General features: G+C 38.6%; 1 protein-coding gene and 1 pseudogene across 2 annotated transcripts in view; both read right to left on the reverse strand.

Moving 5' to 3' along the window:
- Nucleotides 1-16041, reverse strand: part of LOC119520463 (zinc finger protein 596-like) — an 86610-nt gene extending 70569 nt beyond the window's left edge. For both annotated transcript variants that reach the window (XM_037818337.1, XM_037818335.1), the window contains exon 1: nucleotides 15856-16041. The gene's annotated coding sequence lies outside the window, so the exon portion shown is untranslated. The remainder of the gene's footprint in view (nucleotides 1-15855) is intronic.
- The window catches only part of LOC119520228, a 30033-nt pseudogene continuing 21275 nt past the window's right edge, over nucleotides 15856-24613 (reverse strand).

Below are 24613 nucleotides of genomic sequence, written 5' to 3' on the forward strand. Positions count from 1 at the left end.
AAAGCTTTCCTTCAAATTTGAGGGAGAGCTTAAATTTTTCACAGACAAACAAATGCTGAGAGATTTTACTAATATAAGACCTGGCCTACTTGAGATACTAAAGGAAGCCTTCCTGACAGAGAAACAAAGAAAGGAGAGAGAGAGATGGAGAAAGGTTCAGTAATATTATATGAAGATGCATTTTTTAAGCCATATAGTGACCATTGACTATGTTTGGCTTTATTATCATCATAGTCATCATAAGACAAAACCCTATATTAAATTATTTTTAATTCTGTATTTCAGAGAGGAATAAACAGACATTGCAGAACGGTGACATTAGGAAGGAGAAAACATACTTGGTATCACATCCTATCCCATACTACCATTTCTTTCACTCTATTTCAAATGGATAACTCAGGTTTATGGTATGGCATTCTTTCTCAAACTCTAGAAGTCAGAAGATGAAGATACTTGTCTCACTTTTGTCACTTGCTGATTGTAAATGTGGTCATCTCACTTAACTTCTAAGATGACTCTTTGTTTCCTAACTGATAAAACAGGAATTAGACTAAGAATAATTATTAACTATTAAATTTAAGTCTGAAAGTATAGACTTCTTTTGAAAATCCAAAGGAATACTCATAGTTTTTGAGAGCATTGAAAAATGTGTATTCTCATTTATGTTTTATTGGTTGGTGTAGATTATATGTCATTGTCTGGAGATGGGCATGGGATATATAGAGCAAAGGCCCATAGGGAGCAGTGTTGGTGAAAATGTCTATTTATATATGGAGAGACACCTGCTATTGTAGTCATTGAACTATTAAATTTAAGTGACAATTTTTATCTTCTATTTCATACACTGAAACAAAAGAACATTAATTTTGGACCCAAGGTTTGCTATTTATTGTATAGTTAATGGAAAATACTGACCCATTTTGATACTGAGTTCAGATAGAGGGTTTGGCAAAAAAAAAAAAAAAAATCTATTTACTCTCTGGTCCCTAAGCTTGTATAGTTCACAGTGAGAATTCCTGTATACAAAACAAAATTATCTCAATGCATTTAGTTCCTTGGTTCAGATAAAAATAATTTGAATAGCAAGTGTTATGTCTAGGAATGTTCGTAAATATACAAAGGAGGAAGAAGGGGAAGTATTGATCTATATTAAGATTTATTCTGCAACCTATATATGGTGAGAATAGTGCAACAATATCCTCATCTATAAAATTTATAACACAGCCACTATTTTGTGGTATCAAATAAGATGAATAAAAATATCTGAAAATTAAATACTATTCTGAAGCTTAAAAAAATATAATAGAGGGACATATAGGGAAAAATATACCTATTGCAAACTACGGTTAGTAGTATTTTAACATTCTTTCATCAACAGTAACAAATGTAGTATACCAATACTATCCGTCAACAATGGAGGGGGTTAGTTAGGGGTATGAGAGGATTTGAGTTTCCTTTTTTGTCTTTATTTCTTTTCTGGAGTAATGAAAATGTTCTAAAAATTGAAAAAAATTAATTCTGGTGACGGATGCACAGCTGTATGATGGCACCAGGGGCAAGTGATTGTACACTTTGGCTCTTTGGATAATTGTATGCTATGTGAACAATCTCAATAAATAAAAAATTTTAAAAAATGTATGCTGAGCAACAGGAGCACAAGACAAAGAAAGAAATAGGAAATGATGGTTCATCCAAAGGAAAAGGATAAAAATCAAGAAAATGCAAATGAATAAGATGAGCATGTGGATATATGGAACAAAGCCTCAAAAAATAATCTTAAAAATGTTCCAGGAGATGAGAAAAAAACTAAAGGATATGAGGAAAACAATGAGAGTCTTAGAAATTTTAAAACAGAACCAAATAGGATGTGGTGGTTTGGGACCGTACGCACACCAGAAAAACATGTTCTTCAAGTGAGTCCATTCCTGTGTGTATAAACTTATTGGAAGGAGGTTTTCACGAGGTTACTCCAGTTAAGACATGACCCAGGGTGGGTCTTACTCCTCTTACTGGAGCCCTTTATAAAAGAATGTAATTCAGACAAAGAGAGAGAAAGTCAGGGAAGCAAGAAGCTGAAAGCAAGAAAACCCAGCAGGGAAGAGAGACACCATCATATGCTACAACGTGCCTTGCCACGTGACAGGGGTCCAGGATCCCCACCGGCCAGCATTCAGGGAGAAAGCATTGCCTTGAGGACTTGATTTGGACACGCTCATGGCCTCAAAACTGTAAGCTTGGAAGCTAATAAATTCCCATTTTTCAATATCTGTTTTCAGCTTCCTGGCAAACTGCCACTGCAAATAACAAAAATCTGGATACAGCTTTTGAATTGTGTGATGACAAGAGACAAGAATTGTGAGGTTCTTGAGAAAAAAGGCCTAGATTGCTTTGAAGAGACTATTGGTGGAAATATGAACACTAAGGCTAATTCTGATGAGGCCTTAAATAAAAATGAAGAATATGATATCACAAACTATTAGACAGGTGACCCTTGCTTAAAATTCTGCTTTCCAACCAGATGCCTGATGAGGGTGGAGGTAAGAGCACGGCCACCACCTCAATGATTGAAGATACCGGATCCTCCACCCAGTGTCTGGAGGGAGCACGGCTGCTGGGCAAGCACTCGGAAGGGGCGGGCTGCCGCTCCATCTGCCTTCAGCTGAGACGTCATGCTGCAGGTAAATCTTATGCATTACGTAGAGAGCTTTCCTAGTTCTTCATGTTATCAGAATACCTAGAAGGAAATACCTGCAACTGTTGAACTGCAAACCAGTAGAACTGAATCTTAAGGATGATTGCATAACTAGACAGTGTACAGGGTATAACTGTGTGATTGTGATAACCTTGTGGCTCACACTCTCTTTATCCTCTGTATGGACAGGTGAGTCAAATAATGGGGACAAAAATTAAATGAATAATAGGGAGGGATGAGGTGATGGGAGGATTTGGATGTTCATTTTTACTTTTATTGTTATTCTTTTTTTTTTTTTTGAATAGTGAAAATGTTCAAAATTGTCTGTGGATTGGCAAGACGGTTGCTGCAAAGGAGAGGCTAGGCCTCCCTATGGTTGTGCCTAAGAGCCTCCTCCCGAATGCCTCTTTGTTGCTCAGATGTGGCCCTGTCTCTCTCTAGCTAAGCCAACTTGAAAGGTGAAATCACTGCCCTCCCCCCACGTGGGATCAGACACCCAGGGGAGTGAATCTCCCTGGCAACGTGGAATATGACTCCCGGGGAGGAATGTAGACCTGGCATCGTGGGACGGAGAACATCTTCTCAACCAAAAGGGGGATGTGAAAGGAAATTAAATAAGCTTCAGTGGCAGAGAGATTCCAAAAGGAGCCGAGAGGTCACTCTGGTGGGCACTCTTACGCACAATTTAGACAACCCTTTTTAGGTTCTAAAGAATTGGGGTAGCTGGTGGTGGATACATGAAACTATCAAACTACAACCCAGAACCCATGAATCTCGAAGACAGTTGTATAAAAATGTAGCTTATGAGGGGTAACAATGGGATTGGGAAAGCCATAAGGACCACACTCCACTTTGTCTAGTTTATGGATGGATGAGTAGAAAAATAGGGGAAGGAAACAAACAGACAAAGGTACCCAGTGTTCTTTTTTACTTCAATTGCTCTTTTTCACTCTAATTAATATTCTTGTTATTTTTGTGTGTGTGCTAATGAAGATGTCAGGGATTGATTTGGGTGATGAATGTACCACTATGTAATGGTACTGTAAACAATCGAAAGTACGATTTGTTTTGTATGACTGCGTGGTATGTGAATATATCTCAATAAAATGAAGATTAAAAAAAAATTGTCTGTGGTGATGAATGCAAAACTCTATGATGGCACTGTGAACAACTGATCATACACTGTGGATGACTGTATAGTATGTAAATATATCTTAATAATGCTAAATAAAAATGAGGGAGAGATTAAGACATTCCCAAACAAAGCTGAGGTAGCTCATCACTACAAATCTGCCCTACAAGCAATGATAAATGGAGTTCTTCACACTGTTGGGAAAGCACATGAGATTGTCTTTCAAAGTGGTGTAAAGACATAAAGACCTGTTGTCACAGGATAATATCTCTACTGAGGAGTCTGATACTAAGGATCCTGACACCTTCTCTCTGCGTTGTTCTCATATACCACCTGATGCTTTCTGTTCTGATGGTGAAGGCCCTAGAAGCTTATTTAAAGCACTCAAGTAGAATTTCCAAGTGATAAAAAGCAGAAAGCACTTACTATAATCACTGGGACAGATAATTCATATCCTTCAAGTCCTATAATAGATTATACTGAAGAAGAAGCTAAACAGTTAAAAAAAATACTGTGAATATTTTCAAGAAAGCAGAAAGCCCTTCTCAACCTTCTTAGAAATAGATAACATGTAACCATCTAGTCCTCTGCAGCTGGGGCTGCAGCTGTTACTTTCATCATAGAAAATTTGTAAGTAATGCAGCAATGCTGAATACAGTTCTAATCAAATGTCTGTTTATCAACATGATGTAATGGCTAAACTATTCATAGAATGAAATATGAAAACTCTGTTAGTAAGTTTCAGACAAGTAATAGCAACCTCTTTTCTAATCTTTAGATTTCATATAAGTAAAAAGTAAACTTTTTGTTTCTCATACACATTCACAAGTGGTTGCTACTGTCCTCAGGTCAGCAGGCCATTCTCGGGCTACAGTGTCAACTTATTTTGACAAATAAATCACTGGTCCTATCTGTTTCCTAAAGGCTTACACAAGGACCCTGTAGGTCATGCCCTGCTTTTTACAGACAGGTTAAAATTTTTTCATGGGATCAGGGAGCCCAAGGCTGGAGCTGATATTAATTTGCCTTTAAACTTTGAAACGCAATTGTACTTTCTCATGTCCACTTTAAAGTTTGCTGTTTTTTTTTTTTTATTTCCATTTATGTCCAGATATAGAAGTTTGGCTATCAACCCAAAATTTGTTACTGACAGTAGAGAATAGCCAGTTTTACCTAAAAATCCCTTCTTTTTGCTCTTTGGCACGGCCACTTGCCAAACGGCCTACCCTGCAAAAAAAGTCTCCTGTGGAGCTTTACTCCCTCAACATTTCTGCACAAAACTTGCAGTTTTGAAACTCTGTGGTAGCATACTTTAATTACACTGCTGTTTTATTTCTATGTCAAGTTCTTCTTATTCAAGTACAAAGTGTTTTTGTGAGTCTTTATTTATTGAGATGCAATAAATGGCATTCTCTTAAGTTGAATTAAGTATATGCATCAGAAATATGGATGAGGAGAGTATATGGATTAGGAACCCTGGGAGGTATATTTTCTACCATTGGATTTATAATTCAAATTCTGGACAAATTTGTAATTTTGAGTTCCTGGTATTATTAGACCTTATTCTAAAATCTTTTAATTGGTGGCAAAAATGTTCTCTCTTCTCTTCATCTAAGTGGACATTGTTTAATGTGTTGGATCATGCTGGGCCACAATCTCAATGTGACTTTTATACATCTCTGGCTCACCTGGAGGATATTTCACAGCTCTTCTTCCTTAGGCAGTTGTGGCTTGCCTATATATTTCAATGAAGTTTGCAGGTCTGCTCCTAGAGTCAGAACTTGTATATTCATTTCAGAGAGTGAAAGAGACTCATAAAGAACTTTGTAAGTCAACTGACCTTTTTCCAATGTGGCACTGCTAATGCTGGGAGAAGTCATTAGCAACTTCAGACATGCCCATAACCAGGACTGATTCCTTTTAAGGGCAATTAACTCTCCTGTCTACCAGAAATTTTAATAAGTTCTTACCCAGTTGCAATGAGACCCAAGGTTCTTTGTAGATGATCAGGATGGTTTCCCGATGGGTGGAAAGTGCCCCCAGACCTCATCACTAAGTTAACTTTCCTGTCTCCAGTCAGCTGTGGACACTGGATTGCTGGGGTCCCTTGTTTACCTTTGCATAAACTGGGACATTCTCATTTCCAACATCTGCCCCCCCCCCCAAAGCAATACACATATGCTGGGGGCCCAGCAGTTTACTTGGGGCTCAGGGGAGGGGGGTTACCTTTCTCAGACTCCTTTTGCTGATGAAAAGTTTTATTCAGGACTGTTTTTAAGACATTACTAGCATTCCAGTTAGCTTTATAGGTGATAGCTTTCTTTCCATCCATTCCTTGAGATCCATCACAATTATAGAACACTTTAAATGTAATTTCACCAGTTCTGAGATTGGTAACTTCAGACCACCTTAACTTTCTGTAATTTATGATGAATATTGGGGGCACTCTGACAAATAAAAGACTGAATTACATTGCATTGATTTATTGGGTCCTCTGGGCTTACATGAGTAAATTTAGGTAAGGTTCGAATAATCATTCCTAAAACATGGATGGATTTTCATCTGGCTATTAGACAACCTCTTGAATTTATTAAAGTTATTTTGTTTAGGAACCCCACTTCATAGTCTCACAATTAGGCATGCTTTACAGTGATCTAATTGTGTTCTGCCAGCTTGTTTACTTGGGTCCCAATAAGGGTCTACTTGTGGAATACCCAGATTTCCTGGGGAATGAACTGTATTTTCTGGTTTATCATTGGTTAAAGAATTAGCATAATTGAGCCCTTTGCATTCATATTCTCCTTTCTTCCGAAGTTATAGAGCATTTAACAAAGTTTGTATATCAGCCCACTTAGGATTATGCATTACAAAAACTAACTTAAACATGTTTTTCATTTTCCTGGGATCCTCTTGATAACTGGGGACCCAGTTCTTCCAATTGTGTAGATCTGAGGTAGAGAAAGGAGTTTGCTCATACATTGGATCTATTTCAGCTCTGCCTAAAGTTCATATCACTCATGATATAAGGTGGGAAGGCCGTTTTGGGATAATTCATAGGCATGAGGGGCTTGTTCTCAGCTTTCTGACAAGGTGCCAGAGGGAAGGGAAGAGGAGGGAGTGGCCAAGTTGTAGGCTCTGGTGGGGAGGGAAAGGACCTGCAAAAACTGCAAACTCTAGCAGGAGGAGGAGGGGGAGCAGGGGACCCACAAGCAGGGGCTGAGAAATCCTGGCCATTAATGTTTCTGCCTGGAGTTCAAAAGCCTCGACTACCTGGGGACTGGGAATCTTAGCTAGCACTGTTTTATACTGGGGACTAGGACTTTCCTTTATTTCATCTGGAGCTTTTAAGGAGAGGCTAGGAGGTTGGCTGGTGGGTAAAACACCATGCCCAACATTTTCCCTGCAACTTTTTATTCTGAGATACAGCCATCACACACTGAACATATAGAATTTTATCTTATTTGTTCATTCCCTTACAAAATAAGTTTAGTTGCAAAATAACATTATATTTTACTAATCCCTGGCTTGGCCACTTGTGGCCATCCACTAATTTATACTGAGGCCAAATTACTTTGCATATTTTATGCCTCATTTTGTCATGGGTTCATACCCAAATAGTTTTTTTTTTTTTTTTTTTTTAATCATCATTTTATTGAGATATATTCACATACCACGCAGTCATACAAAACAAATTGTACTTTCGATTGTTTACAGTACCATTACATAGTTGTACATTCATCACCTAAATCAATCCCTGACACCTTCATTAGCACACACACAAAAATAACAAGAATAATAATTAGAGTGAAAAAGAGCAATTGAAGTAAAAAAGAACACTAGGTACCTTTGTCTGTTTGTTTGCTTCCCCTACTTTTCTACACATCGATCCATAAACTAGACAAAGTGGAGTTTGGTCCTTATGGCATTCCCAATCCCACTGTCACCCCTCATAAGCTACATTTTTATACAACTGTCTTCGAGATTCATGGGTTCTGGGTTGTAGTTTAATAGTTTCAGGTATCCACCACCAGCTACCCCAATTCTTTAGAACCTAAAAAAGGTTGTCTAAAGTGTGCGTAAGAGTGCCCACCAGAGTGATCTCTCGGCTCGTTTTGGAATCTCTCTGCCACTGAAGCTTATTTCATTTCCTTTCACATCCCCCTTTTGGTCAAGAAGATGTTCTCCATCCCACGATGCCGGGTCTACATTCCTCCCCGGGAGTCATATTCCACGTTGCCAGGGAGATTCACTTCCCTGGGTGTCTGATCCCACGTAGGGGGGAGGGCAGTGATTTCATCTTTCAAGTTGGCTTAGCCAGAGAGAGAGGGCCACATCTGAGCAACAAAGAGGCATTCAGGAGGAGACTCTTAGGCACAAATACAGGGAGGCCTAGCCTCTCCTTTGCAGCAACCGTCTTCCCAAGGGTAAAACTTATGGTAGAGGGCTCAACCCATCAAACCACCAGTCCCCTATGTCTGTGGTCATGTTAGCAACCATGGAGGTGGGGTAGGCGAATACCCCTGCATTCTCCACAGGCTCCTCAAGGGGGCACTACATCGTTTTTTTTTGTTTTTTGTTTTTTCCTTGTTTGTCTTTTTTCTTTTTTTTTTTTTTTTAACTTTCCCTTCTTTTTTCAAATCAACTGTATGAAAAAAAAGTTAAAAAGAAAACAAACATACAATAAAAGAACATTTCAAAGAGACCATAGCAAGGGAGTAAGAAAAAGACAAATAACCTAAGATAACTGCTTAACTTCCAACATGTTCCTACTTTACCCCAAGAAAGTTACATACTATAGCAACATTTCAGTGAACTTGTTCCTACTACATCCATCAGAAATTAACAGACCATAGTCATTTCTGGGCATCCCCAGAACGTTAAATAGCTTATCTGTTCTTCTTGGATTATTGTTCCCCCTTCCTTAATTGCTCTCTACTGCTAGTTCCCCTACATTCTACATTATAAACCATTTGTTTTACATTTTTCAAAGTTCACATTAGTGGTAGCATATAATATTTCTCTTTTTGTGCCTGGCTTATTTCACTCAGCATTATGTCTTCAAGGTTCATCCATGTTGTCATATGTTTCACCAGATCGTTCCTTCTTACTGCCGCGTAGTATTCCATCGTGTGTATATACCACATTTTATTTATCCACTCATCTGTTGATGGACATTTGGGTTGTTTCCATCTCTTGGCAATTGTGAATAATGCTGCTATGAACATTGGCGTGCAGATATCTGTTCGTGTCACTGCTTTCCGATCTTCCGGGTATATCCCGAGAAGTGCAATCGCTGGATCGAATGGTAGCTCTATCTCTAGTTTTCTAAGGAACTGCCAGACTGACTTCCAGAGTGGCTGAACCATTATACAGTCCCACCAACAATGAATAAGAGTTCCAATTTCTCCACATCCCCTCCAGCATTTGTAGTTTCCTGTTTGTTTAATGGCAGCCATTCTAACCGGTGTTAGATGGTATCTCATTGTGGTCTTAATTTGCATCTCTCAAATAGCTAGTGAAGCTGAACATTTTTTCATGTGTTTCTTGGCCATTTGTATTTCCTCTTCAGAGAACTGTCTTTTCATATCTTTTGCCCATTTTATAATTGGGCTGTCTGTACTATTGTCATTGAGTTGTAGGATTTCTTTGTATATGCAAGATATCAGTCTTTTGTCAGATACATGGTTTCCAAAAATTTTTTCCCATTGAGTTGGCTGCCTCTTTACCTTTTTGAGAAATTCCTTTGAGGTGCAGAAACTTCTAAGCTTGAGGAGTTCCCATTTATCTATTTTCTCTTTTGTTGCTTGTGCTTTGGGTGTAAAGTCTAGGAAGTGGCCTCCTAATACAAGGTCTTGAAGATGTTTTCCTACATTATCTTCTAGGAGTTTAATGGTACTTTCTTTTATATTGAGATCTTTGGTCCATTTTGAGTTAATTTTTGTGTAGGGGGTGAGGTAGGGGTCCTCTTTCATTCTTTTGGATATGGATATCCAACTCTCCCAGCCCCATTTGTTGAAAAGACCATTATGGCTCAGTTCGGTGACTTTGGGGGCCTTATCAAAGATCAGTCGGCCATAGATCTGAGGGTCTATCTCTGAATTCTCAATTCGATTCCATTGATCTATATGTCTATCTTTGTGCCAGTACCATGCTGTTTTGGCAACTGTGGCTTTATAATAAGCTTCAAAGTCAGGGAGTGTAAGTCCTCCCACTTCGTTTTTCTTTTTTAAAGTGTCTTTAGCAATTCGAGGCATCTTCCCTTTCCAAATAAATTTGATAACTAGCTTTTCCAAGTCTGCAAAGTAGGTTGTTGGAATTTTGATTGGGATTGCATTGAATCTGTAGATGAGTTTGGGTAGAATTGACATCTTAATGACATTTAGCCTTCCTATCCATGAACATGGAATATTTTTCCATCTTTTAAGGTCCCCTTCTATTTCTTTTAGTAGAGTTATGTAGTTTTCTTTGTATAGGTCTTTTACATCTTTGGTTAAGTTGATTCCTAGGTACTTGATTTTTTTAGTTGCTATTGAAAATGGTATCTTTTTCTTGAGTGTCTCTTCAGTTTGTTCATTTCTAGCATATAGAAACATTACTGACTTATGTGCATTAATCTTGTATCCCGCTACTTTGCTAAATTTGTTTATTAGCTCTAGTAGGTGTATCGTTGATTTCTCAGGGTTTTCTAGATATAAGATCATATCATCTGCAAACAATGACAGTTTTACTTCTTCTTTTCCAATTTGGATGCCTTTTATTTCTTTGTCTTGCCGGATTGCCCTGGCTAGCACTTCCAGCACAATGTTGAATAACAGTGGTGACAGCGGGCATCCTTGTCTTGTTCCTGATCTTAGAGGGAAGGCTTTCAGTCTCTCACCATTGAGTACTATGCTGGCTGTGGGTTTTTCATATATGCTCTTTATCATGTTGAGGAAGTTTCCTTCAATTCCTACCTTTTGAAGTGTTTTTATCAAAAACAGATGTTGGATTTTGTCAAATGCTTTTTCAGCATCTATTGAGATGATCAATTGATTTTTCCCTTTCGAGTTTTTAATGTGTTGTAATACATTGATTGTTTTTCTTATGTTGAACCATCCTTGCATGCCTGGAATGAACCCCACTTGGTCATGGTGTATGATTTTTTTAATGTGTCTTTGGATTCGATTTGCAAGTATTTTGTTGAGGATTTTTGCATCTATATTCATTAGGGAGATTGGCCGGTAGTTTTCCTTTTTTGTAGCATCTTTGCCTGGTTTTGGTATTAGATTGATGTTAGCTTCATAAAATGAGTTAGGTAGTGTTCCATTTTTTTCAATGTTTTGAAAGAGTTTGAGTAAGATTGGTGTCAGTTCTTTCTGGAAAGTTTGGTAGAATTCCCCTGTGAAGCCATCTGGCCCTGGGCATTTATTTGTGGGAAGATTTTTGATGACTGATTGGATCTCTTTGCTTGTGATGGGTTGGTTGAGGTCTTCTATTTCTTCTCTGGTCAGTCTAGGTTGTTCATATGTTTCCAGGAAATTGTCCATTTCTTCTACATTATCCAGTTTGTTGCCATACAGTTGTTCATAATATCCTCTTATAATTTTTTTAATTTCTTCAGGATCTGCAGTTATGTCACCTTTTTCATTCATTATTTTGTTTATATGGGTCTTCTCTCTTTTTGATTTTGTCAGTCTAGCTAGGGGCTTGTCAATCTTGTTGATCTTCTCAAAGAACCAACTTTTGGTGATATTTATCCTCTCTATTGTTTTTTTGTTCTCTATGTCATTTATTTCTGCTTTAATCCTTGTTATTTCTTTTCTTGTACTTGGTTTAGGATTGGTTTGCTGTTCATTTTCTAGCTTCTTCAGTTGATCCATTAGTTCTTTGATTTTGGCTCTTTCTTCCTTTTTAATATATGCGTTTAGTGCTATAAATTTCCCCCTTAGCACTGCTTTTGCTGCATCCCATAGGTTTTGGTATGTTGTGTTCTCATTTTCATTCGTCTCTATATATTTAGCAATTTCTCTTGCTATTTCTTCTTTAACCCACTGATTGTTTAGGAGTGTGTTGTTTAACCTCCAGGTATTTGTGAATTTTCTAAGTCTCTGATGGTTATTGACTTCTAATTGTATTCCATGGTGGTCAGAGAATGTGCTTTGAATAATTTCAATCTTTTTAAATTTATTGAGGCTTGTTTTATGTCCCAGCATATGATCTATTCTGGAGAAAGTTCCGTGAGCACTAGAAAAGTATGTGTATCCTGGTGATTTGGGATGTAATGTCCTGTAGATGTCTGTTAAATCTAATTCATTTATCAGATTGTTTAGGTTTTCAATTTCCTTATTGGTCTTCTGTCTGGTTGATCTATCTATAGGAGAGAGTGATGTGTTGAAGTCTCCCACAATTATTGTGGAAACATCAATTGCTTCCTTTAGTTTTGCCAATGTTTCTCTCATGTATTTTGTGGCACCTTGATTGGGTGCATAGACATTTACGATTGTTATTTCTTCTTGCTGAATTGCCCCTTTTATTAGTATGTAGTGGCCTTCTTTGTCTCTCAAAACATCCCTGCATTTGAAGTCTATTTTATCTGAGATTAATATTGCTACACCTGCTTTCTTTTGGCTGTAGCTTGCATGAAATATTTTTTTCCATCCTTTCACTTTCAGTTTCTTTGTGTCCCTGTGTCTAAGATGAGTCTCTTGTATGCAACATATTGATGGTTCATTTTTTTTGATCCATTCTGCGAATCTATATCTTTTAATTGGGGAGTTTAATCCATTTACATTCAACGTTAAAACCGTGAAGGCATTTCTTGAATCGGCCATCTTATCCTTTGGATTATGTTTGCCATATTTTTCCCTCTCTCTATTAATATCCTTTATTGTACCCATACCGAATCTCTTTAGTACTGAACCTTTCTCCAAGTCTCTCTGTCCTGTCTTTGTTTCTCTGTCTGTAGGGCTCCCTTTAGTATCTCCAGTAGGGCAGGTCTCCTGTTAGCAAATTCTCTCAGCATTTCTTTGTCTGTGAAAAATTTAAGCTCTCCCTCAAATTTGAAGGAGAGCTTTGCTGGATAAAGTATTCTTGGCTGGAAATTCCTCTCACTCAGAATTTTAAATATATCGTGCCACTGCCTTCTCGCCTCCATGGTGGCTGCTGAGTAGTCACTACTTAGTCTTATGCTGTTTCCTTTGTATGTGGTGAATTGCTTTTCTCTTGCTGCTTTCAGAACTTGCTCCTTCTCTTCTATGTTTGACAGTGTGATCAGTATATGTCTCGGAGTGGGTTTTTTTTGGATTTATTCTATTTGGAGTTCGCTGAGCATTTATGATTTGTGTATTTATGTTGTTTAGAAGATTTGGGAAGTTTTCCCCAACAATTTCTTTGAATACTCTTCCTAGACCTTTACCCTTTTCTTCCCCTTCTGGGACACCAATGAGTCTTATATTCGGACGTTTCATATTATCTATCATATCCCTGAGGTCCATTTCGAGTTTTTCAATTTTTTTCCCCATTCTTTCTTTTATGTTTTCATTTTCCATTCTGTCATCTTCCAGGTCACTGATTCGTTGTTCAACTTCCTCTAGTCTTGTACTATGAGTGTCCAGAATCTTTTTAATTTGGTCAACAGTTTCTTTAATTTCCATAAGATCATCCATTTTTTTATTTAGTCTTGCAATGTCTTCTTTATGCTCTTCTAGGGTCTTCTTGATTTCCTTCATATCCCGTACTAGGGTCTCATTGTTCATCTTTAGTTCTTTGAGTAGCTGCTCTAGGTGTGTCTCTTCTGGTCTTTTGATTTGGGTGCTTGGGCTTGGGTTATCCATATCGTCTGGTTTTTTCATATGCTTTATAATTTTCTGTTGTTTTTGGCCTCGTGGCATTTGCTGACCTTGATAGGGTTCTTTTAGGGTTTGTAGACCAGTTGAAGTCCTTATCTCTAATTTATCAGATCTACAGCTTCGTGGAGTACACTTTCTCTAACTAACCAGCAGGTGGCGTCCACGAGCCGCCTGTTCTCCACAAGCCAGATCTCCCCTGCTTAGCCTTTTTGGTGAGTGGGGGAGTGAGTCTTGTGGGGCCCAATTGGTGTCCCAAGCTTGCGTGTGTAGTTGGTGTTGCCTGCCCTGTATGTGGGGCGTGTTTCTGGGCAGTCGGGGAGGGGGGGTGGCCCTAACAATCAAATCTCCCTGATGATCCTAGAGTTTTAAAGCTACTGCAATAGTCTAATCCTTCAGTTCAGTCCTGCCACAGTTTGTCTCTGCCACTGACCCACAAGTCTTTGGTATTGGCGTATGGCTCCTGAGACTTGCAAGTGGGCCCCTCTTCCAGGCTGTGCACCCCGGGTCCTCTGTTGAGGGATGACTGTGCTATGTCGCAGGTGAGTGCCGTCCCCCCAGGGCAGTTCTGGGCTGCTGGGCTGTGTTGGGAGGCTCCCAGTCTGCTCAAATGATGGCTGAATGGGGCTCTGTTAATTCACACTGCTCCCTCTTCCCAGCTCTGGGACATTCAGCTGAGGTTGCAGGGAAGGCTAATGTCCACGCCCAGTTTTGTGGTGTGTGCCTGTTATTTGAAGCACTTCCGTCACACTGGGTTGTCTGGGGCAGCTCTGGGCTATGGGGCTGGCGATGGGCAGGAGTGTTTCCTGTCCACCAGGATGGTGGCTGTGAGCGGACACCCCCCTTTTCTTGGGAAGTTGTGTTGTTTAGTGAATTTTCTCAGCCACTGGATTATTGCCTTTTGTCTCAGAGCTCCCTTAGTTCTGCTCTTGACTTGACGTGCCCAAATTTCAATTCTTTGAAGCTTTCTGTATTGAGCTTCTTAGAGTAATTGTTTTAGAAAAAGCAAAAAGGATTTAAAAAAAAAAAAAAAGAAAAAAAAGAAAAAAAAAAAAAAAAAAACGGCCCTCCTCAGAGATCTAATGGGTTATTGAAATGCTAATAGACAAAGCAACCAGGGCCATTAAGGAAAGGTGCCCAGGGCAGAGAGATCAGCCTTGCTTCGGGATTTGCATATGCGCCTCAAGGCCTGATCTCCGCCCTTCCCCTTTCTGTGTTCACCAGAACTCCAAAAATCCTCTGCTTTTATTTTGGAGTTTTTCGTGTTGTTTTTTTTCTATGCCTGTCTCCTCTCTGCTGGGCTGGCTGCTCTCAGAGTCTCTGGTGTCTGGCCTCAGTCTATCTATGGTTGGAGTTTGAATCAGTAGAATGAGTTTCCGGTAAGAGTAGCCACTGCAATTCTCCCTTCTCCTTCCTGGAGCTGACAGCCCCTCCTCCCCCGGGACTGAGCCTGGCAGGGAGGGGCGCGGGTCCCCTGGCCGCAAAAACTTACAGATTTCGCTGATCTCAGCAGTTCCACGTTTTCATGAGTGTTGTATGAAGTATGCCCAAAGACAGATTGCTCTGTGGTGTCCAGTCCACGCAGTTCCTGGCTTTTTACCTACTTTCCTGGAGGAGTAACTAAAACATACAGCTCACCAGTCTGCCATCTTGCCCCGCCCCCCCAAATAGTTTTAATGCTTAAGAATGCTATTTAAAGGTTCATCCTTTTTAATTTTATTAGATTTCTCACTTGCATTCTTTCCCATTTAAAGAAAAACACTTTTTAGATGACTTGAGGTAAAACAGGACAAGACATAACACAAAACAAAATCTTAACCAAACCACAAACAAAACCAAGACCACGAATCAAAGCCAAGTCCTAGGCGACCAAGTCTCGATGGCTTTATGTGCCACTGAGCACCCAAATAACCAAAACCTAGGCACCCAAATTCAGTGACCTCCCTTAATGCCAGGGGGCTGCCTCCTTCCAAACCAAGTCGCAATGGCTAATCCCCCATGCCCGGGGCTGCACCCATCAAAAACATCTTTCACATAAATCTATGTGCCACTGAGCACCCAAACCAAGTGCGGTCTCCCGCTTACAGCTCCAGCAGTTTGTGTCACTGAAAAAGAAACAAACAGCCCACAAACAAACAGAAGACAGGAGCAAGAACCAGAGAAACAAGACCAAGGCTTGTACAAACACAGGGGACATCCACACTCACTCAGCGGCCATTGGGGTCCAGGATGCGGGGGGCAAGAAACCCTCTGTCCAGCTCTCGGAGGAAAGTCTCTCTGTCGGCCATGGAGCTGACACGACAATGTCCCACCTCAGGGGTCCAGGAACCCACAGAGCAGCACGTCCTTCGGACCTTGTGTCCCAGGTCCGGCGCCAAACCTGGAGCAGGGGCACTTCCGGGATCTGGGTTTGTCGCTCGGCGCAGCCTCATGACGTCACAGCGCGCCAGGCTGACGAGGAAGAGAGCGTTAATTTACGCTGGAGGGGGAAGGAGGGAATATTTTCCAAATCAGTCTCCTCCAAATGATTCTCCAGTTGGCTAAACCCGTTAGAGATAAACAGAGCTAATCATCTTAGTTAACATGTAACAGGAGAATTTCGGTTATTTATCTCACTTATTTTAGGATTTACACTGGGAAAGGTGTCTCACAGTCTAGGGAGACAGAGGAAAGGCTGATTTCTATCTGGGAGGTTTAAGACAATAGATTAAAGCTGATTTAGGTTTTTGTGCGGACTGATAGTTACATATGGCTGCAGACCTTATTTACATCTTGCTTCTCTGTGAGACTAAAAGTTTTCACCCCCTGCCTGCTTTCCGTTTTAAGGTTACATTTAAAAGATGCTTTATGGTGACATTTTAGGGTGAATTTACAATTTCCTGCTTGCTTACAGTTTTAAGATCATATTAAAAAGTTTACTTCTGCAGAATGCTGTCAGGCTTGGTTTAGCACTCTGCTCTTTCTGTCTCAGAATTCCTATAGTTTTATCTTTGAATTTGTCTTTTGTAAATCCAATGGGATAATGGAGAGTGCATGTGAGCAGAGAAGTTATATGCAATACATACTCCTCCTTGCCCCCATCATATATCATTTGTGTATAGTGTTCCTGATGCCTCATGAGTACAGAATTCTGGCAGACCTTAGAGGTCAGTGAGACTCAAAGCAACTACAGGGTAGGTGTTTATGTCTGCAACTGAATAATTGGGACATTGACACATGAGAGGCCATGATTTCCATTTGCACCAGAACTTGCTGCAAACTCAGAAGGAAGATTATGGCATTCTAAGGAACACAGATGATCAAGGAACCCTATCATACCCTTTCTTACTAATTACTTCCTTGCATTAGGCAACCACTTATGCTGAAAATGATCACATAGAAGGACAGGGAAAGATGGGGCAACTCATAGCTCCTTTCCCTTTTGGTCCTTTCTTATTCATCACTGAGCTATAGGTACAGTGTTTATAGAATGTTCACAACGTAGTAAGAAGTACAGTCAATTTTTTTGCAATATTCCCATCATTCTGGTAAGAACGAGATGCATATGTATGTTTGAGCAATGAAAAATGAATTATGTAATTTTAGTGAGTCCTTATGCAAGTTTAATACTCTGATATTTGCATTTAAGACTAACATTGCCCCATATTAAGACGGATGGTAAAATCCTTGCTAATAATTTAAGTTTTTAAATTTTTCTTTATTTAGAAAGAAATTATATAGCAAATAAAAGTTGTGAGAGCGTGCAGAATAAGTGAAATAGCTTTATATTTTAGTATATTTAATGGCACTTTTCTCCTTCTTTTTTACATAGTGCCTCACATTTTTTATTTTGAACTGGGATCTGCAAATTCTGTAGCCAGTCCTACCTCCCTGCCACAGTGATTGTTTCAAAATGGGCTGTATTGGTTAGGGTTCTCTAGGGAAACAGAATCAATGAGAGGTGTCTCTGACTATCAAACTGTAAAAGTGTCTAATGCAACTGTGGGTATGCATGAGTCCAAATTCTGTAGAGCAGTCAGCAAACTGTCAACTCCAAGGAAGATGTCTGATGACCTCCTCAGGAAACGAACCAGCAATTTCGATGAACTCCTCAGGAAATGAACTGGGATCTTCGATGAATGTGTTCAATGAACTCCTCAGGAAATGAACCGACAACTTTGATGAACACCTCAGGAAATGCTTCACTGGACAGCTGAAGAAGAAGTGAAGGTCCTCTATCTGTCTTGCTTTTAAGTCTTCAATTGATTAATTGGATTAAATTCAGCCAATTGCATTCTCTCATTGTGGAAGGCACGCCCTTTGGTGAGTCATCAGTCACAGCTGCAGTCAATTGATTGATGAGTTAATAAACCAGCCTGTTGGTTTATTAACCAGCCTCAAATGTCCTCACAGCAATTGTTAGGCCAGTGTTTGCTTGACCAGACAGCTGGGTACTATCACCTGACCAAGTTCACACATGAACCTAACCATCACATGGGCATGATTCATTCCAGGACAATAAGACTGAGATCATGATTGCATTTTTCTGGAGCAAGGAAACATAGAAGCCCTCCTTCCACTGGAAGCTGAGAGTAAGTATATCAGAAGCTGCTGGTGATCATTTGCTGCCTGAGGATAAAAACAACTCAGATGCCAGCTAAGCCCAGAGATGGAGAAGGTTTCCTGATATCATCATCTGAGCACCTGAGACCAGCCAGGCCTAACCAAAACATGTTCCCTTTTTGCTCAAAACAGTTGGGATCAAGTTTGTATTATTCACACCAAAACAATCCTGCTATTGTAATTCCCTTGCCCAAAAGTCTTTGCTCTGTCCCTGCCCCCTTTGCCTATGTCATAAAAGTGATATTCAGGACTTTTGTATTCATGTGAGGCCTCTTCTGCCAGTATGCAAACTGCATATCCAACATATTCTGTCCACCCGTCTTCTCTTGGCTATACCTTCTCATCTGTGTCTTACTTCAAAACCCCATTCTCCACCTAGAGACCCTAAATCCACATTGATACAGACCTTATATCCACATCCCATTCTTCAGTGCTTTGGTTTTTCAATCTCTTAGAAATGATTTTGTTGTTCTCTCTTACATAATTTCCACTCAAACACACAAAACACACACAAGCAAGTCTCACACATTTTTAAAATCTGGGATAAAGATTAACATTAACAAAGCTTGAAGTATTATAATTAAAAAAATTCTGTTTGACAGTGCTCTCAAGTAAGTAGGTCCCTTCAGACCCTGAAAATTTTAAATGTAAGTTAATTACCTAGTGAGCCATAATGGGAAATAACATTAAATGGAATGAATGCACAGAGTTGTCAATAGAAAAAAATCCAGAAAGAAAAAAATGCTTACTTTAGGTAAATAAAGTGAAAGGTGAAGAAAGAAAAACCTCTTTTTAAAGTTGTGTAAACAAAACAAAACCAAACAGAACATTCATATCAAATAATTGGTTTGTATCTCACCCCCTTATAGTATAGGGGAAAAATAAATATAAATGATGTTAAGTGATTTTCCCCAAAGCCACAGAGAGACAATAAAGAACATAGTCAGCATATGTAGCAGGCTGGGACTTGAGGAGACCAGGGCTCTCTTTGTGACTCCTCCCATATTTTCTCTTTTTCTTTCCTTAACCTCCCTGTGATTTCCTTTATTAAAATGAGTCTGTGCTGTACCATGTAGATTAACTGAAGTGTCATTATTCTAAATATGCAAGAGGTGTGAAATAGGAGGCTTATATTTGGATTTTCCTGTTATCACCATCTGTTTATCAGTTAATTTTAAAAGGAATAATGAGAAAGTAAGTTCACAGGGTTATATCCATGGATGAGTCTATTCATTAGGCAATATCTACCATTTTTCAGGGTTCTTTTACTCAACCTAGCTGTGAGTAACATGTAACTGGCTCTTATAGGACTAAATACATGGAACTTGGGAAACCAGACTCAATAAATTCTAGATATTGAAAATAGTATTTGGTGTGAATGAGCTGAAGGACAGGACATCTTAAATCCTGCACACAAAGGAACAGATAGGGAAAAGACTGGAAAAACATGAGCAGGGTCTCAGGGAACTGAATGATGACATGAAACACATGAATATATATGTCATAGGTGTCCCACAAGGAGAAGAGCAGGGAAAAGTGGCAGAAAGAATAATAGAGGAAATAATCAATGAAGACTTCCCAATTCGTGTGAAACACATAAAATTACAGGTCCAAGAAGCACAATGCACCCCACACAGAATTGATCCAAATAGACCTACTCCAAGATACTTATCAGATTTTCAAATGTGAAAGACAGAGAATTCTGAAAGCAGCAAGAGAAAAGCAATCCATCACATACAAGGGAGCTCAAAAAGAGTAAATGCAGATCTCCAGCAAAAACCATGGAGGTGAGATGGTAGTGGTATGATATATTCAAGATACTGAAAGAGAAAAACTTCCAACCAAGAATCCTATATCTGGGGAAGCTGTTCTTCAAAAATGATGGAGAGTTTAAACATTTACAGATAAACAGACACTGAGAGAGTCTGTGAACAAGAGACCTCCTCTACAGGAAATACTGAAATGACTGCTACTGACAGGAAAAAACAGGAGAGAGGAGTTTGGAGAAGAGTGTAGAAATGAAGGTATCAGGAGAAGGAAAGAGTTTAGTGATCGGGCATTTGATGTTGAAGGAGTATAGAATGTCCTGGAGGATTGATCATGTAGATCCAGAAATGGATAGCAAAATACTATGTGGTGGTAGTCTGATGTTGTAGGTACACCAATAAAAGATGACTATGAACACATTTGAAGAAGGAGGTTAGGGGTATGTATGACACCAGAAGGAAAGATGGAAGATCAAGTCTGGGATCTTGTATAACTTAGTGAAACATAGAGTGGTCAATGAGTGTGATTAAATGTACAAATAGGATAATGTTTTCACATGAGGGAGCAGCAAGGAGGAATGAAGTTGTGAGGTATGCAACTAGATAAATCAACCATGAAGACAGTAGGTTGAGTGAATAAGCCAGAGATGAAATGACAACACTTTTAGTGCCTCCCTAATATGGACAAATAATAATGTGCAAACTCTGAGAATTAAATCTGGAAGCATGGGGGATGAGTAGAGGGCTTATTTAAGGGTTCCTAGACTGTGCGCTCTTCCAGCAGTCACATCAATTCATGAGTTGTAACAGTTATTTCTTAAGTTTGGGATTCTGAACTGTTTGCGTGTGACATGATCAGAACCTGGAGCTTCAGGTTTCTGTGTGGTGCCTGGGACTCAGAGACAGAGTTTGGCAGCTGTGAGTATCAGCATTGCCTCCAAGAATCAACTGTAAGAGAGTCTGAAAAGGAGATAAGACCTTGATTGGAGATATGAAAGAAATGGACTCGGTTGATATTGGGGTAGATCAGACTAAAGGATAGAGGATATTACCTGTGTTTTAAAATGTGGCTTCTATGTGGGACCAATGGAAGAGATGTATATTTGGTGCAAAATCTACATTTTCTGTAGCACACTATATAATTTAACTTGTATGGTCAGTTTACTCAAATACTGTAGTTACATGGAACTTGACTAGAAAGTGAGATCTCATTGGTTTGTATGGGTTAGCATGAAGCCCTGATAGAACCCAGAGTAATATGGGCAGAGAATAAAAAGTATTTGAAAAACCCACTTGAAGGGCTGGGGGAAAATGCAGAAATATTAAACCTCCCCAATACATTTCCCCACAGAAGTGAAGGTTCTGTGACTCACCCAGAAATTATCTAAGAAGGGTTTGTGTTCACCAATGGAGATTCTTCCTTGAATGACGGATGAAGCTGGAAGCTCTGCTCTCAGGAAGGGAAGGGAGATGGAGGCACTCATGAGGTCTCTAGAAGACACAACTGTGTTTCCTTCTTACCAGAGATTGGTAAAATAGACTTCAGATAGTGCTGGGGAAGCATTTAGAGTTTCTTGGCCTTTATGGATTTCATTCTCATGAGCCTCAATAATGTAGTATTCTTTTGTCTTTCTACTTTCTGAGATAGTTAGTTCTCTGAAAGCAAGAAAGAAATGCAATGCAAACTTGTCCTAGGTTTGGCCCTTTGGAGACAGCTTTGGAAATTCATTGTTCATCTCTTATCCCAGTGGATTCCTTCCTTCCTGTAGGAGGTTACCTGTCTTTAGCTGTGGGCTCTAGTATTGCAAGGTTTCCCACAAAGATTTCCCTATTGCTGATTCTCAACAGAGATTCTGGTATGCTAAAATATCTTTTGTCTGCAATCTGTGTCCTCTGGAATTGGCTCTCATTTATGGGGATGCCCTCTCTCAACATTATCCCCTCTTGTTTCACTGCTTCTCCTTCCTCCCCATTGCTAGCAATATCTCTTCAACTTAATGAATAATTTGTTTTTAGTAACTAAAAAAAATAATTATTCAGCAATACTGTATGGTAAGCACTGAACTATGGCCTGGGAATAAAAAAAAAACAGTAGAATATAGTGCCTTCTTTCAAACAACTCACAGTTTTAACAGGACAAGGTATAGGGAAATAAATAAATGAACACCCTAAGGTGATACTGCAGTCCTGGTGAAGTGAAATTCTGTATAAATGAGGATAAGCTTTTCCATTTCTGCTAAAAATGCTCCTGGGACTTTGATAGGAATTATGTTCAAACTATAGATCACTTTGTGTAGTATTAACAGCTTAATAATCTTAATTCTTTCTATCCAAGAACACAGGATGTTTGCCATTTACTTAGGTTTTCTCTAATTTCCTTCAGCAGTGTTTTATACTTTTTGGTGTACACATCCTTCACATCTTTAATTAAAATTATTCCTAAATATTTTATTCTTTTAGATGTTATGGTAAATGAATCTTGTAAAGTTCCAGTTATGAATGTTCTTTGCTGGGGTATAAAACACAAATGAGTTTTACATGCTAATCTTGTAGCTTGCTTTTGGCTGGATTTGTTTATGAGCTCTAGATGCTTTGTTGTTAGTATTTAGGTATTTTCTTTGTAAAGGATCATGTCATCTCTGAACACCAATAGCTTTACTTCTTCCTTTCCAATTTGGATGGCTTTTATTTCATTTCATTTGCCAATTTATTTGTCAAGGACTTCCAGGACAACACTGAATGTCAATAGTGAAAGCAGGTATCCTAGTTTTGTTCCAGACCTCAACAGAAATGCTTTCACTCTTTCAGCATTGAGTATAAGATTAGCTGTGCTTTCATATGTATGATCTTTACCATGTCAACCAGTTACCTTTTACTGTTTTCTGGGTGTTTTTATCCTGAAACAGCATTGGATTTGGTCCAATGCATTTTATGCATCAATTCAGATTATCATGTGATTTCCCCTTCATTCTGTCTATGTGGTGTATTACATTGATTAAATTTCTTATATTGACACCCTTATATTTGTGAGATAAATCTCACTTGGTCATGGTGTTTAATCCTTTTAATATTCTGTTGGATTCCATTTCCTAAAATTTTGTTGACGATTTGGCATCTATATGTATAAGGGAAATTGGTCCTTAGTTTTCCTTTCTTAAGTCTTTATGTAGCTTTGGTATCACAATAATATTAGTCCCATAGAATGAGTTAGGAAGAGTTCCCTACTCTTCAACTTGGAAAAGTTTGGGAAGTAGAGTTAATTCTTTGAATGCTTGATGGAATTCACCATTAAAGCCATCTTGCCTTGTGTTACCTTTGTTGGGAAGTTTCTGATTCCTGAATGGATCTCTTTACACATTACATGTCCATTGATATCTTCTGTTTCTTCTTGAGTCAATTTAGTTGTGTGTTTCTAGAAATTTGTCCATTTCTTCTAAATTAGTTTTGTTAGCATACACGTATTATTAGCATTCACTTATAATCCTTTTAATTTCTGCAATACCTAGAAATGTCCCCAATTTCATTTTGGGTTTTAGTAATTTGCATCCACTCTTTCTTTTTTCTCTTTAAGTCTAGCTAAACATTTGCAATTTTATTGATCTTTTCCAAGAACCAACTTTTAGTTTCATTTTATTGATCTTTTCTGAGAACCAATTTTAATTTCATTCAATTCTCTGAATTGTTTTTCTATTTATTTCATTTATCTCCACCCTTCTAAATTTTTTATTTCCTTCTTTCTAATGGCTTAAGTTCAGCCTGCCCTTCTTTCACTAGTTCCTCCAGATTTGAAGTTGGGTTACTGATTTGTGATTTTTCTTCTTTTTCAATGTAGTTATCTGTAGCTATAAATTTCCCTCTGAGTACTGCCTTCACTGCATCCCATAAGTTTTGATATGTTGTGTTTTGCTTTTTATTAGTCTCAATATATTTCTTGATTTTGACTTTGATTTGTTTTTTGAGACTTTGATTCTTCAAGAGGGTGTTGTTTTGTGTAATTTACAATTTTGTTCTGTTATTGATTTCTAGCTTCATTTCATTCTTGTCAGAGATGATGGTGTGCGTAACTCCAAGCTTCTAAAATTTATTGAGACTTGTGTTTTGAATGAATATATGGTCAATCCTGGAGAATGATCCATGTGTACTTGAGAAAAATATATATCCTGCGTTGTTGGTTGGAATATTCTGTATATGTCTGTTAGGTGTAGATCATTTATACTATTATGTGAATCTTCTGTTTCCTTATTGATCCTTTGTCTAGATGTTCTACCCATTAATGAAAGTAGCATACTTAAGTTATCAACTATCAATTTCTTCCTTAAGTTTTGTCAAAAATTTCTTCATATAGTTTGCAGCTTGCTGATTAGATTCATTTTTTTTTTTCTAGGAGAAACTATCTTTTTATTAGAGATCTGATTTGGGAGTGTTTTTATTTTTTAATGCAATTTTATTGAGATATATTCACAGAACATACAATCCTTCAAAGTGTAGAATCATTTGCTCATAGTTATGCATTGATCACCACAATCAATCTTAGAATATTTTCATTACTCCAAAAAATAAAACAAAAAATAAAATAAAAAAGAATATCCAACATATT

Source organism: Choloepus didactylus, chromosome 25 (genome assembly GCF_015220235.1).
Source record: "Choloepus didactylus isolate mChoDid1 chromosome 25, mChoDid1.pri, whole genome shotgun sequence".
NCBI lineage: Eukaryota > Metazoa > Chordata > Mammalia > Pilosa > Megalonychidae > Choloepus > Choloepus didactylus.